The following is a 12,100-nucleotide window of genomic DNA, read 5'->3' as shown; positions in this document are numbered from 1 at the left end:
CACAATGAGGCTGTGTACTAGAGGCCTGTCTTGTCACTCCTTGTTTCAAAGGATTTGAGATCTACAAATCATTGATTCCAAACTCTAATATATATATAACATTCTGAAGAGCATATCCGTTAGCAGGCAGGCCTTACGCATGTGTGTGAGTCCCATTTTCTCTCTTTTTAGTCCACTGGAGATTATAAATGTAAGTTCATGGACCTACATGGCTCTGTCCTTTCAGACAGACATATGCAGACAGCTATTCGTATATTTCTTCTAAAGGAAAATTAGAAACTTACAAAGCAAAAAAAAAAAAAAGCTTAATATCTAAATCATAAAATCAATTTGGCTCCTGAATCTGGGGAAATTGCTTTCCAAATATAGTGACTTTCTCCCCGCCAGGCAGAAAAGAAATCATTTCTGGCCCAAAAAGTCAGACAAACTGCTAGTGATAACTAAACAAAACACTAATTCCAAGCTAAATGAACAAGAACAAGCATAAAGGAAAACTGGTATTGTAAAAAGACATCAACAGTAGGCAAAGAGATGTGTTCCTTTTTCACCAAGAAAGAAAAAAGAAACCAAATAGACATCTAGGTAGCAAAATGACAAAACAACACATTGAAAATAGTGATGGCATGAAGTAAGTCAGAAAGAGAAAAACAAATATCATATATTAACGCATATATGTGGAACCTAGAAAAATGGTACAGATGAACCGGTTTGCAGGGCAGAAATAGACACAGATGTAGAGGACAAACGTATGGACACCAAGGGGGGAAAGTGGCAGGGGCGGGGTGTGTGTGTGTGATGAATTGGGAGATTGGGATTGACATGTATACACTAATATGTATAAAATGGATAACTAATAAGAACCTGCTGTATAAAAAAATAAATAAAATTCAAAAAAATTTTAAAAAATGATAACGACAGCAACAATATTAATTCCGACACTTAAAAATTAATCTTCAGACCAGAACCACACACACACACACACACACACACACACACACACACACACACACAGCAGTCTGAATCTATATCATAAGATATCATGTCAAGGAAGTGCTTGGATTATTGGCAATCAATGTCTTTCACAAGGAGTCTGTGCGATGGACAGTACTATTGTCTACTGACAGCTTGAAGACAGAATTTCTTCATTCATTCAACAAATGTTGATTGAGCATGCCAGGCCCTGTGCTAAACCTTGGGGACCCAGCAGTAAACAAAACAGGCACAAATCACAGCTTTCCTGTATGCTATAGTCTAGTGGAGAGAGACAGGCAAAAAGCAAAACAAGTCAAAATAAAGAATGTGCCATATAACGTGATGGTTGAAAAACAAAAAGAAAAGAATGATGGCAGATCGATGCCAACAGCTAAACTGCCTCATCCAGCTAGGAGAATAAGGAGCAGATGAAAAATACCTCAGCTCCAGGCTTCCTGAGGGGCCTGGAGGAAATGCTCCATTAACTACTCCTGGCCACTACTGGTGCTGTGAGGATAGATAAGAAGCTTCTCTTTGACCATAAAGCACATAGCTGAGAGTCCATGGCTGTGCCTTGTTATGCCCTACCTGTTGTTTATATTGCCTAACGTGGACCTTTTCTCACAGGTCTCCTTTGGGACTAGGGCCTCATGCCATCTGCAGCAGTGGGAGCAGAGAAAGCAGGACCTAGAACTCAGGGGCATAGGGATAGACCAATACGCTAAATTTGCCACCCACATTATTCTGTAAACACATGAAGTTTTCCCTTGCCAACTTTCTCTAGCTAGCTTCGTCAGGCCCACGGAAGCTAAAGGATTACCCCCAGAGAACACAAACCCAACGATTCTACCAGAGCTGTGGCACCTGGTAATTTAGCGACCCTTTACTGCAGTGCTGATCAATCCTGATTGCAAATCTCACAACACAAAGCAACCACTGTTAGTAACAACCTCTTGTTTGTGCAGAGACTTCTGGGTCTCCCAGAATTATACTTACAGTAAATTACCTCCACCCACCCACCCCAGCCAGATGTATGAGTCCAACATGAGACTCGCAAGCTCTATTATCGCCAATTAAAACACAGGGTAAGAGAGAATATAAACCAAGATAGTTTATGTAATCAGGCTCTAAAAAGATCTAAGCAATTAGAGAATGAATCTGGGTTCATTTTCTTTTGGTTTTGTTTAGCACCTAAAGGGCTGCTGGGAAATTTCTGTGTGTCCTTGACTGTCTCCTCCCCCTTCCTCCAGACCTCAGACCTTGCCTGGGGCCTGGGGGAAGCCGGGAAGGTGGCTGGTAGTGGACTGAAGCTGAAGAATGGCTTTAGACAGACTGATCTGGTGGGTAACAGGTAGGGAGTCCCAAGGGCAGTTAAATGCTTGAGCTACTCAGTTTTGAGTCCCTAAACCCTGCCTTCAATGAACTCTTCCCTGCCCCTGCGGAATCTCTTGGAGGAATTTATGCATAGAAGACAAAAGGAAGTTTCTAAATAGCTAACTGGGGATTTGCATCCCCTCCTCGTGAACCACTCAGATTGTTGAACAGACTGGCCAGGTGGAAAGGGCCTTTTCTCTGGGGTGAAGGCAACAGAGTCAGCCAAAGTAGGTTCTCCTTAAATACAGACAGACCCAATGTCATGACCCAGCCAGGCCTTCTGAAGTGCGGGCAGCAGTCCCAGGCCCTGCCTACCTGGCCATGTTGCGGGGGGGAGCAGAAGGAAGCAGGGAGAGAGTTGAGACTATAGGTGAGAGGTTTTCAAAGTCAGAGGTGGGGATGCAAACTTGGAGGCCACAGTCGGGAGCAGATGCATGAGCCGGAGGGAACAGGCCCCGAGGCCTTGTGAGGATAGCACAGTGGGTGTCAGGGCTGGGCCTCGGGGCAGGAGGAGATGGCTGCCAGAGGTGGAGGAACCTCTTCAGGAGTACATTGCTTGCGAGTAGAAGTGGGTCAGGGGAACTGATCTTGATCAGTCAGCACTGCCTGGCACAGGCCTTCGGCTGGGCTCCAGGCCCCTCAAGGGATGCAATGATGCTTGAACTTCAGAGGAACCAGGGTGTGGGCAACATTCGGGGCAGGGACAAATGAGAAGCCGGAAGGCATGGAGTTAAGGTGTAAGTGCTCTTTCCTAGAGGGATTCACAAGGTGTGGACTTCTGAGTGACCAGGCCCTGCTCTGAGACCAGCCTGAGAGTTCCTAGCCAGTGCTACAAATAGCCTATTCTCTTCTATGAATGAGAAAATGCGCCCCCAGGGGTAAACACAGCCCCAAGGGCACACACAGGTTGGTACTGCAGCGCAGGCTAGATTCCAGCCCCCATATGCGCCCTCAGCTGAGCACCTCTGAGCAGTGCACAACCTGCTCGAGCAGCCAACTGTTAAGTGAAATACCAGCCACGGGCTGAAAGCAAGGGGCCAAGGCCCACCCACACGACACTGACCCCTAATAATGTGTTCACGTAGTGCCCTTCCCAGAGCCTCCCATCCCATCTCCTGCGGAAGGATAAAGCGGGGGCCACTAGCCTATTTAGCTGATGAGGGGACAGAGCTGGGAACCATCCTTACAGGGTATATATCTGACAGTCAGCTCTTCCCTCCCACAATCCCTGCCACCCTTCCCAGCCCTGCTGCAAGGTGGAAGTATCAAAAATAAAAGCATCACATCATCACTAAATCACCCTGAGCCTTAGAAATGACTTGAGTAGGGTTTAGGGTAGAAATACTTAAGCCTGGTATTATAACAGCTCAAGAGATATGGTGAAAATCTCATAACAAAGTTTATTTAATCCACCTCCTTCTTAAGTTAAATGTGTTCTGCAGAGGGGAACGGGTCACAGAATCCTCTTCTCTCTGGGGGTTCCCAAACCAGATCTGCGGGGATTCACTCCACCATGGGGTGAGCTGACTAAAGATTATCGGGAGGTGTGGGAGGAGGACTTGGGGGCTGGGGGTGGAGATAGACTCCTATTTTGGGCCAACAAGCAACTTGAAGCTTGGAGCATTGTTCACAAAGCGGTGCTAGAAAGGGAAGTACCAGGAAGACACGGGATCCAGAGGGACCCCGAGAAATCCTCCTTTCTGGTAGTTGTCTGGCCTACTAATTATCTAAAAAATCCAGGGCGTGAGCTTGCTCCCCCAATTAATTACTCATAAAAGCCTAAAGCAGCAGGAATTAAAGCAAAATGTTGGTGGAAGGTGTTTCTTGGCGAATCATTGCATAATTTCTGTGCCTATCTCTCGCTGCTCCAATCTCTGAGGATGTCTGCGGTTTCATGAAGTAAAAGGAGATTTTTTAACTCTGGCTTCCCCTCCCTCCCATCACAGCCCGGACCTCCTATGTGTAACCCCAGAAGGGACAAGGGCAGGCGAGGGCGGCCGTGCCCCTCTAAAGCCAGCCATGGCCACTGAGAGGGGAGAAGCACAAAGTGGAAGGAGTTTCTAAAATGGGAGCCAGGACCCCCACCTCTGGGAGCATCTGAGGAGCCTGGCCTTCTCCTGGTCCCAGGCTCCTAGCATGCCAATTGGCCTTTGTGATTCTTCTGCTAAAACACCCCCAAGGCGTTGGGCCCAGTGCCTGGCACACAGAGTACCTCCATAATGGTGGTCTTGTTGTGAGTCCTTGTCTCTGGGACCCCTCCCCCCACAGCCACAGGGCCGAGGCAGGAGGCACATCTTGCCCCTGCTTGTAGGTATGACCGTGGACCTACGTATTTCAGCCAAGGTCAAAAGAGCACAGCCCTGAGAACTCATCCACAGTCCCTTCCCTACCCACAGAGTGGCCCCCTCCACTCAGGTCCCTGCCGACCACTCTTCACTTTCACTGTAACTGTTTCGATGTCTTCACCCTCCCTGTGCCTCCAACTCCCCATTTACCAAAGTTCTTCCCATCCTTCACCACCTGTGTGCACCCCACCTCTACACGAAGCTTCTGCAGACCCAGCTTCCCCCAGCCTTCAGGGATCTCCCTCCCTCAGAGCTCCTACTGCCAGTTATGTTTGTCCAGGGGTCCTCACCCAAAAGCTCTCTCCCTCTGACTCCAAGAAGGCCCCATGATGCAGGACTCAGGCCCCGGCTTCTCCCTGAGACTTCTCAAGGTCCTTCAGGCTAAGGACAAGACACTCTGGAAGAATTCCCTCTCACAGAAGGCAGCACACGTTCATCAGAGTCAATGCACAGTGTATTTCAAAACCATTTGTCATTCTAGTGGCCTAGTTATCAACCTCCCATCTTGTAAATACATCCCTCTGGGAGTAAGAACGGCTTCTTGTTATCTAAGGAAATTGTGAAATAGTAGTGTTCAGTGGAACAGTTGTCAAATCTGGCTTCGGAGTGCCCCGTATCATAGGAAATAAATGTTTTCTTCATCTCGCCATATTGAACAGCTGAGATTGCCACGGCCAGTCATTAGAGAGACAGATGCTTCCACGTTCTGTGGAGTGGCTGCCACGAGAGGCGCGGACTCCGGTGGCAGATGGAAGGGGCAGGACCAAGGATAATCATCAACAAACTGGAATTATTGACTGTCTGAGAGGTGTCGGGCAAAATAGACTGCACCTAGAACCAATCGTCCTGTTACAAAATGCTTTGGGAAGATGTAGCGGCCATTTCTTCTTTCTCTGCCCAAAACTACCTGTGAGAGAGGTGCAGACCAACTGTTTCTGTGGAAAGCTGTTTGGAGTCACAGGTGGGGTTTGGAATCTTTATCTCACAAAGTCTGATACGTCAGTTGCTAATGGAGCCAAACAAAGAAAGATCCATGGGCGGGTCAGCCACGCCGGCCATGCTCTGTGTCTCTGCCACTGATGGAGGCTGGGGCTCCGTGTGGCAAAAGCTGCGGAATGCTGGCGGTTGTCCTGCACATCCCACCCTCCTGGGCACACCCCTGAGACTGGCCACCTGAGATGCTAAGCCAAGGAGAAGCCCACGCTGGCCCCAGAGAGGACCACAAAGAAGGCAGACTGGCAGAGCCGCCCTGGGGCTTGTGTTTGCCCGACCTGCTAAAAATATTCCATCAGAACAGCGTCTTTGGATGTGAGGCCTCGTTGGGGTGGAACGTTAGAAACAGAAGGAGTATCTCCAGCTTCAAAGAGCAAAGTCATCATCTATGGTTAACCCCTGGCCAGACTCCTGGGAGCACAGGAGGGCAGTGAAGGAAAGAACCCCCTGGCCAGTTTCCCCGGTAACTTCCCAGCCACACACCTCTCCTCACAGACTTTCTTTCCCAGCATCAGTGGAAAATATCTGAGACGCAGAGTTTGGAAAGTCCTCTTCCCTTGTACAGGTAATTGTGACTATTTGTCACGGCGCAGGGGTGGTGGGGGACAGAGGGGTTTGAGGGCCAGTGCTTGGCAGAATTCCACCCCAGCCTGCTACCAGCCACTCAGCCTCTAATTAGGTCAAGTGTATCGTTATTTTTCTCATGCTCTGAGCCCCCCACTTCCTTTGTCCCAATGTGGGCTTTCAAGAAAGAAAGGGGGAAACAATAAGACCTCTTTCGAATTCTCATACTATTATAATTCTAACTGTTATGGTCATTATGAAATAACCCCTTTAAAGGAAAACTGCACCACAATGAACCAGCATTCTTTATATAATCAGAAAAAGTAAATAAGTTATCATAATACAAAGAAAAAAACGTTCTTTGCAGTTGTTGCAGGACCTGAAATACCTCAGTGCCTTATTCATGATGGAGGCCAAAAATGATACGTTTCTTCTGAGTTCCACAAACTGAAGAGGCAGCCCTCCCCTCTGCTCCCTGCTCAGCGTCCCACGGATAGGGCCAGAGGTCTGGTGGTCCCTCACGGCTCCTTCTAATGGGGAAACCAGACCCTGCCAAGAGCCCGAAGCACCCAGGAGAGATATGTGGCACCTGGCAGACATGGTTACTTCTAGCAGTGATTTAACAGTCCCCATCACTGGGGCATTTCCTCCCAACTTCTCTGAAATAAAGGAAATTGGGATCCAGGAGTCCCCTCTCAGACAACTCACACTGCCTGGCTCCCCTATCAAATTGGCCACCCAGTGAGTTGGGGAAGATTTGAAGACACTTGGGCAGGCAGCTGAGCTAAGCCGAGGGGTGACCCCCACCAGAGGCTGTCACAGGGGCTGGAAACCTGGATTCTAGCCAGCTGTGGTGCCCAATAACTATTTGACTCTGGGCTTATCCCTTCTCTCCTTGGGGCTTTGGTTTCCACATTTGTAGTGTGTTTATATGTGTGTGTGTGTGTGTGTGTGTGTGTGTGTGTGTGTGTGATGATGGGGAGGGTCTGGACCAGACATTCTATGACCATAACCAACCAACCCTCGCCCAAATAGCATCAGATAGTGAGCGGTGTCTGCTGAGCACACAAATACAGTGAAATACAGTGTAACCCAGTGGTTTTAACTGTGGTCTTTGGATTCAGACAAACCAGGGTTCAAATCCCAATTTTGCCCCTTAACTTCTCTAAGGTGCAGTTTGCACACCTGTGAAATGGGATAAGAAAGGAGAATTTAATAAGATAATGTCTGTAAAGTGTTAGCACGGGGACAGCACAGCATGAGTGCTCTGCAGGGAGCTGTCACGGAGCTGAGAGAGAAATCCTGCCACTTGCTTGCACCAGTCCTGAGGATATCCCAGCCTCAACGGGTGCCGCCAACAGAGGAGATGATTGATATACAGGACACAAAGTAATCAGAAACAGAAGAATTACCTTCACAATTCAATCACTCAGTCCTGGAAAGAGAGCAAACCAGAACCATCTCACAGAGTCTACTTATAAATTTATAATAAATTAGTGAAGAAATAAATATAAACTATCAATCTTTTATCCTAGTCATAATGAATTTTATTAGAAGGAATAATCTCCTCAAAATAGCGCAGCTAATGGTTAAAATTTCACACGGTACAGTCTGTTAGAATTTTATATATACATATCAAATTGCCTTGGTAAAATTTAGGTCTGCAAATATTTGTCCAGGAAAATTGGATTTGACAGAAGCAATGGTCACAATAGGAAATTCATAATGTCGGAAGTTATAATGGATACACTTTGATAAATGTATTAAATTCTTCCTGTAAAATTTACACAAAACAAAATTAAATTCTTTGAAAATAACTGTAGTAAAATTAATATTGGAAACGAGATTACTAGACAGGCTAGGAAACTGATCAAGGCATCAAATTGGCTTAATGGAACTCACTTCAGAGAATTCATTACATCTGCATTCATAAACACACCATCAAAACATCCATGTGATCGGCCAGGTCCCCACTCCGGGGACACAGTGCCCACTAGAGGGCAGTATCCTGAACCCAGTGCCACTCCCACACGTGTGGAGACAGCCCCATTGATTCTGCTCTTCAGAGACAGCCATGCCTGGACACCAACCACTTTTCCATCCTAAGTTTCTCCCAACTTCCCCTCACCTTCAGTCAAACTAGGTGACTTCTCCAGCCTGAGTTCCTTCACTTACATAATCCCCCCTTCATGGCAGGTATTCCCATGCCCCACATCCTACATTTCCTTCAAGACCCAGGTCCAGCTCATCATTGCCTTCCAGATAGTTTTCATACCACTGCAACCATACCTTACCCCTCCTCATACATCTGTGCCAAAGTCACCAATGACCTCTATATTGCCAAATCCAATGGGAGCTCTCAGATTGCCTTCTCTGCCCACCACTCTCTCCTTCTGGTAACCATTTCTTCCCAAGTTTCCACGGCTTTCTGCCCAATGCAGCTCCTTTGGGCCAAGGGAAATTCCTTGAAGGGATGCAGCTGTGATCCATTATCCACCTATACCCAGGCCACCTGGAGGAATGAGATCCTCAGTCCTGACAGAGGGAGCTGGGCAGTGTCCACCAGGTGCCTCAAACTCAGAAGAGCTAAGACCAAACTCATTTGGTGCTGACCATTCTACTTCCAAATTTTTCCTGATTGTCACTGCCTTAGCTGAAGTTCTCATCACTTCCTAGATTAATGTGCCAACCTTCTTGGTCTGCTTGACCTATGCCAGTTCATCCTTCACACAGTCACCAGTTAACTAGCTTTTAAAAGACAGATCTGATTATGTCATCGCATCTGGGAAGGAAGGAAGGACGGAAGGGAGGGAGGGAGGGGAGGGAGGGAGGGAAGGTAGGGAGGGAGGGAGGGAGGAAGGGAGGAAGGGAGGGAGGGAGGGAGGGAGGGGAGGGAGGGAAGGTAGGGAGGGAGGGAGGGAGGAAGGGAGGGAGGAAGGGAGGGAGGAAGGGAGGGAGGGAGGGAGGGGAGGGAGGGAAGGTAGGGAGGGAGGGAGGGAGGGAAGAAGGAAGGAAGGAAGGAAGGACAGAAGGGAGGGAGGGAGGGAGGGAAGAAGGGAGGGAGGAAGGGAGGGAGGGAAGAAGGGAGGGAGGAAGGGAGGGAGGGAGGGGGAGGGAGGGGGGAAGGGAGGGGGAAGGGAGGATGGAGGGAGAGGGGTGAAGTTAGAAGACCCCGTAATGTCTTGGATCACCTTCTAATTCCTTAACGTATGTGGGTGGGGGCAGAGGGGGGTCAAGTGGAACGGCATTCCTCAAGCGGCCGCCTCTTGAGTCATAACCCCAAATAGTTCTCTTTGCTTTATCCACACTCCCCCATAGATAAGACTTAATGCATTCAACATTACTTCCAGGTGTGTATATAATTGGTAAAGTAGGAATGCTAGTAGAAGTCATAAGCTAATAAGGTTTTAAGCTCATGCCACCAGTGAGAAGGAGAAATATGGGCAATCACCCATCATGAACAGAGCAGAGCTTACTGGCCACCCCTGCCCGGGGTGATTATTCCACCTCTGCAGCAGGATGAGGCAAGATGCAGACAAGCGCAGGACAGCGCACCCAGGTGGTGTGACCTGAGAGAACATGCCAAGGACCGTGGCTCTTAATCTGAGTGAGAGGGAAGCCACTGGAGGGGTCTGAGCTGAGGAGGGACCTGATTCAACACACATATTAATAGGTAGGTTCACTCCAGCTGCCGGGTTAGAAAGAGATCACGGGGTAATAAGTGAATAGTCCCTTTTTGTCAGGTTGACAAAAAACCCAGTGTGATCAACGAACTCTCAGTTCATCCAGTTTAAGGGTATCCTTTCTCCTAGCTCTGGGCCACCGTGGGAGAGGGGTTGCCAGGGCCTTCTCTGCACCCTACCTCCTCTTCGCCTCCCCCCACATGGAGTATCCGGCCCTCCAGGATGGAGGTCAGGCCAGGGAAGTGTTGGTTAGAGGCCAAAAATGTAGGGTTGTGATATGTCAATGGTGCTTTCTCTGTGGCCGCTGGGGCAGGGTTGGTTCTCCTTTTCAGAAACATCTGTCTCATCACTGCGGGGAGAGGGGTCTGTCACCTGCAGTCCTCTGGTAGGGACAAAGCCTCCTCCTACTGTCCACTTCTGACAACCTCCCCACGGCCCCCGCCTGCCTCAGCAAACAGTTTCTGGAAGTCTACTCGTGTGCTAAGGACTCAGCTCACGACTCCCAGACAATGCTCTCAAGTGGGCTCCTTCTCGGGTTTCCACCCCTGTCTGAATCTCTGCTTTTGATGGGGGCCCCATCTGGCTCTTCAGAACCACAGGTATCATGGGAAACAGTGCCAACAAACTCTGGAATCTCTAGCCCCCTCCGCCATACAACCCCCTCTTTGACAAGACCTGCACAGATGGCCTAACCTGGCACTGTCCACAAGAAATATGTGAGCCTCGTGTGTGATTTTAAATTTTCTAGTCGCCACATTAAAAAAGTAAGAAGAAACAGATGACATTCAATTTAATAGTGTATTTTATTTAACCCAATATGGCTAAGATATTATCATTTTAATGTGTCATCAGTATAAAAATTTACTAATGGGATATTTTACAGGCATTTTTTTCATACTAAGTCTCTGGAATCCAGTGTGTATTTTACACATACAGGGCCTCTCAGTTTGGACTCCCCACACCCAGTGCTGAGTGCTGTGTATGGCCGGTGGCTACCCTACTGGGCAGCGCAGACCTAACCCCTAGCTTTAGAGTGTGGGACACTTGTGTTCTCCCGCTCTGGGGCCTTTGCTAGACTCAGAGAAAACAGGAAAAGGTGCAGCCAGCACCATGTGAAGCATGTTTGCTGAGCTAACTGAGCCCAGCGGCCCCGTCCTCAGGGAGGGCTTAGAATCTGGGGGTTGAGGGGGAGGGTTGGGTGCCTGAGCCTTTGCTGAGTTGAAGGAACTGTAAACACAGAGCTTGGCGTGTGAGGCAGAGCAGGTCTCAGACAGACACCCAAGGCTCTAGTCGATTCAAAGAAGCATCATTTCCATGATTTTCACATAAATTTGTTGAAGTCAAGAGGTGGTAACTCCACACGTGTACAATATAAAATAAAGCTAACTAATTTGCACAGCGTACAAGGGATTTCAGATCCCAGGGCTTGACATCTGAAAGGCAGTCAAACCTCACTGCTGTGAAATGAGGGCAGCCTGGAGCTCTGTCAGAGATGGTAAAACAATTCACTAGGGTATTGTACGCACATCCTCTTAACACACAGTTCGGTTAGTCTGAGTCAAGGAAGTTGGGATAGGAAATGCTTCGTTTATTTCCTCCTTTGATAATTAGTGAAAACAATAGCAGCAGGTATTTGTGACGTGCTCACCATGTATCAGGTACTGAACCAAACCCTTTACTTGGATTGTCTGATTTCATCCTGATAACCCACCCACCGAGGCATGTACTATTATTATTCCTATTTTACTGACAGGGCACTAAGATTCAAAGAATTTAACCCAGGTAGGCCGAGAATCAATGTATCACTGAGTTCACCAACTTTTAGTTACTGTTAAGGTCCTCTCATCATCAACAATCGAGTGAAAAGTACAAAGTATATGCTATATTTGTATGTACCACATGTTACTAGACCCTATTGTTAGACTTATTTAACCCGAAACAGCTAAGATATTATCATTTCAGTGTGTAATCAATATAAAAATTTACTGATGAGATTGTTTACATCCTTTTTTTTTAAATACTAAGTCTCCAGAATCCAGTGTGTATTTACACTCACAGGGCCTCTCAGTTTGGACTCACCGGGTCCAGTGCTCAATAGCACCTTGTAGCTGGTGGCTGCCATATTGGACAGCACAGATCTCACCCCTCACTTTAAAATGTGAAGTAGTT

This window comes from Phocoena sinus, chromosome 3 (assembly GCF_008692025.1).
Source record: "Phocoena sinus isolate mPhoSin1 chromosome 3, mPhoSin1.pri, whole genome shotgun sequence".
NCBI classification, from domain to species: domain Eukaryota; kingdom Metazoa; phylum Chordata; class Mammalia; order Artiodactyla; family Phocoenidae; genus Phocoena; species Phocoena sinus.
This window is presented reverse-complemented; position numbering follows the sequence as displayed.